Here is a 3,833-nt window from a genome sequence, read left to right as displayed (position 1 = left end):
AACCTGGACCCCTGGCCTGCAGAGGCTGCGCGGGGCCGACAGGGCGCGACCGAACCCTGGACCAAGCCTGCGGGTCCTCTCTGCCCACTGACCCCGCCCAGGGAGGGTGTCTGCACCCGCGCACCCCAAAGTGGCCCCGTGGGCAAGTCTCTGCGCTGGGTGAATCGGCTCTTTGCCCGCGTCTCCTCCCGCCCAGGTCCCTCGGGCAACGGGCTGACTTAGAAATCGGATTCAGACGGGGCCGGCGCAGCGTCGTTTCCAACGGCAGCGAGAAGGCCACTGCAGACTGGAACCATGTGGTTCGAATAAAGTCAAGGTCTCCGGGCTTCCTTTCCTTGATCAGGGCGCACTGTTTATCAGCCCTAAAGGAAGCGCGAAGTATTTACCTGTTAATGAGCCTCATTCGCCAACAGATTTACTAACGTGGGATTCCCTTCCCTCCTCCTGGACACTGCTGGCCCCTCGGGCTCTGTGCTTTCGCTTTGGGCACCTGCCTGGCCTCTGGCAGCCCCAGAAACGGATGGGCATTCTTTTGTCCCCCCACCCAGCAACCCTGGATTCTCCCTGGCTGCACCAAGTTTCCCCCAGCTTGGAGGAGCCCCAGGCCCTGCAGCTTTCCGGGTACCACTTGTATCCTGAGGTTTCTGGGAGCCTTCCCTGTGGCCACCCCTGCGCTTCTACCGCTCCTCATGAGCCTGAGTGCTTGGGAGCAATAGATGCTGTAGAGCCAATTTGGGGAGGAGAGAGGGAGGCCCAGGCACCTGGGGACTGCAGCCCACGCTGGGTCTCCTTTTCTTTTGGAGACCCCCGCCCTCCCGAAGGCCACCCAGCTCTGGCTGCTTCACCTTTCCCAAGATCAGCTCACCAAGAGTGGAGAGCACAGTAGTCACACTCCCTCCCATCCAGGCCCCCTATGCATGGAGCTTACCTTCCTCAGCCTCCAACCCCTGGGCAGGGTTGGAACAGCCAAAGTCCCTGCCGTTCACCGCTCCTTTGAGGGTGATGGGGCGAAGCCTTCCCCCTAAACGCCTCGTAAACTGCCCAGGCCGAGCTGGGAGCCTGGCCGGCAGGTCAGGACGCCTTTTACTGCTCAGCTCTATTGCACACCATAAACCCGACCTCACAATGGAATTGCCCCGGAAATTCTCCTCTAGATTATAGAGTTTGGTTCTTCTTGCACAAAGCGCTTCCCATCACTTTCTGAGGGTCCAGGCGGCCCCAGTTCACCACACCCTCTCAGGGGGTCCTGGGAGCACAAAAGGAAGTGGAGGGCTCAGACCCTGATGCGAAGGAGCCCCAGCTCTGGCCTAGTGGATGACCCGGTGCGGGTGGGGAGGTGGGGGCTGTAGGTGCAGGTGGGGTCAGGGTGGTGTTCCCTGGAGGTACAGGGACCGTGGGGGGCAATATCCGGGGTACCCTCCATGGCAGAACAGGATGCTAGCTGTCTTGCTTGGGGAAAGGAGGGGATACATCAGGAAGGAAAGAAAACACAAATATTCCAAATAGTATCCATTTCTGGCAGGAAATAAAACCTCAGAAAGTTCAAGGAAGATGAAACAAACACAAAGGGGACTAGGAGATCAAAGAGGAGGAATTAGACTGCTTTAGACCAATAAATTGTTCCTCGAGTGACACAGCAAGATGCAAGGAGAAAGACCCCGGCCACAGAAGGCTGTCTGTCTAGACTCGCGTGGCTAAAGCAGCAATGGCGTTTCAAGTAGAATCTGCCCAGAGGGAGCTGACCCGACAGAGAGAGCGGGGAGCGATTTCGGGGAGTGCAGGCAGGAACGCAGTCCTGGCCAAGAGCTCTGAAAGTCCCCACCACAGGCTCTTCTCTGCCTGCGTTTGTCGTTTGTCTCGGTCTCGGGCAAGTCCAAACGGTCCCGGCAGGACACGCTGCCTTTCTGCCTGGGCCAGGCAGGATCCGGATACTTTCCTCGCAAGGCCCCAGCCTCTCTGGACCCATGTCAGCCAACGGGGCCAAGTCCCGCGGGTGCTGGAACCTCCCTTTCGTTTCTGGCTTCTCCCTCCCCTCCGGCCTCCAGTGGCAGCCTTTTAAAACGAAAAGGCCAGGCAGAGCCGGGCTTGCCAAAAGGCCTGTGTACCCGCGTGTTCTTGAGCCATTGGTTTCCTACATAGTTGGCTGAAAAGACACCATTGCCCTGGGTTATTCGTGATCATAGTCACAGAAATACTTCCTGACGCAGCCGAAACAGGCACGTGTAGACGGGGTTCTCCTTGCCCCGCTGTCCTTAGATAAAGACGCGGGCCTCAGCCGCCTTGGGGCTGGGTCCCTGTGTGCCAAGCAATCTGTGTTTCCCCGACTTCTTGTTATCGGATTGTCCTCAACATTTAAATCCAGCCAAGAATGTAAACGCAGCTCTCGGGCAGCGAGTGGAGCCTGCCAGAACTCTGCGGCTTCTCTAAAGAAACTGCGGCTGCGGTTTCTATCCGCGCCCTGCAAGCGACCCGGGCATCGGCTCTCCGTCCAGTAAGCAGCCCCCAGTCGTGGCAGGGGGACAGGTCCATCCCCAAGGAGTGCCCAGGAGCTGGGGCTGCCAGGGGATCTCGTCCAGGCGGCTTCCGGGGAAGCGGGTCCTGGGCAGGGCAGCCGAGCTGGGAGAGCCACTTCCCAGCCACCGGCAGGCCAAGGGCAAGAGAGGTCCTTTCCGCCTGGCAATGCAGGAGGCCTCTGAGATACCCGGGGCCTGCACCTACCTGGGCTCCGGGGCCTGGGGAGAGAAGCAGTGGCCACCGACCTGCTCCTTTGCCTTTTATCTGTAGCGACATGAACCGACCTTTCCAGCTGCTGTGCGATACCCGGCCACGGACAGCGCTTGGGAAGTTATAAAACCCTCCTCGCCATCAGCTGCTGCGAGACACCAGGTTATATAATGAAATGTAATGAAGGCGTGTGTCTGTAATGCCAACGTGTGTGTATAGACAGAGGAAGGGAAGGAGAGAGAGCACACGCGGGAGAGGGAGGAACACCCCGGAGAGATGTCAGCCAAAATCCAGTCCCCCGTTTTATAGCGTGTACAGCCGGCGATGCAGGCTGTAAACATTTTGTGGGCTTGGCAGAGACTCTTACAATCCAAATAAACGCGCCGGTGCCGTGTTCACAGGCTGGGGGTGCTTCTTCGGAGAGTCCTGTTTGCTTTCGCGTTTTCTCTGGGAAACCATGTTGCACCTGGGGCTGCTCCTAGCTCTCGGGGTGCCCCCTGGAAGGCTCCGGAGGGGCAGGTTCTCCCCGAGGGTGGGGGACCGGATGGGCCTAATGGTGTCCCCTCCCTCCTCCTGGCTCCTGAGCAGAGGATGCCAGAGCAGCCTCAGTATCTCCACTGTCCAGGAAATTCAGCGGCGAGAGAAAGCAGGAGCGGCTTTCGCGACGTGAGCGCCTATTTTGGAGCTAGGGTGTTATTTTAATTCTTTTAAACATCACCTTTATTTTAGAATAACCAAAGCAGTGCCTGGTCTGTCCCCAAGGATGCCCATTTCTAGGCAACTCAGCCGCCCGACCTACACTAGACAGACCAAGAATGTCTGTACCCCCCATTTCCAGCCGCTTAATTTTATTGTCACGAATTCAAGGCAGCCAAGTCCCCGGGTTCTGGCTCACCCGTGGGTGCTGACTCCTCGGGACCTTTGCCAGGGCGCAGCCTCTGGGGGTCTCCCGAGCCCCAGGACCTTTGGCCCGGTTGCGCCCTCTGCACACCCTCTCGGGGGGTCACCAGGTCCAGGGGGGCGGTAGGCCGTTAGTCCCGGTGTCTGTCCGCCGGTCAGCCGGGTTCTCCGAGCGCGCGCTACACCCAGGCGTGTCCGGGGCTGGAGAC

General features: G+C 59.0%; 1 protein-coding gene across 1 annotated transcript in view; it reads right to left on the bottom strand.

Annotated features, from left to right (window-relative positions):
- HOXA7 (homeobox A7) overlaps positions 1 to 2,517 on the bottom strand; it is a 4,604-nt gene extending 2,087 nt beyond the window's left edge. Inside the window, 1 exon segment of the mRNA XM_005862965.2 lies at positions 929 to 2,517. The gene's annotated coding sequence lies outside the window, so the exon portion shown is untranslated.
- Positions 2,518 to 3,833: the final 1,316 nt, after the last annotated feature.

Source organism: Myotis brandtii, unplaced genomic scaffold (assembly GCF_000412655.1).
Source record: "Myotis brandtii unplaced genomic scaffold, ASM41265v1 scaffold17, whole genome shotgun sequence".
Lineage (NCBI taxonomy): Eukaryota > Metazoa > Chordata > Mammalia > Chiroptera > Vespertilionidae > Myotis > Myotis brandtii.
The sequence above is the reverse complement of the archived record's forward strand: the minus strand, read 5'-3'. Positions and strand labels throughout refer to the sequence as shown.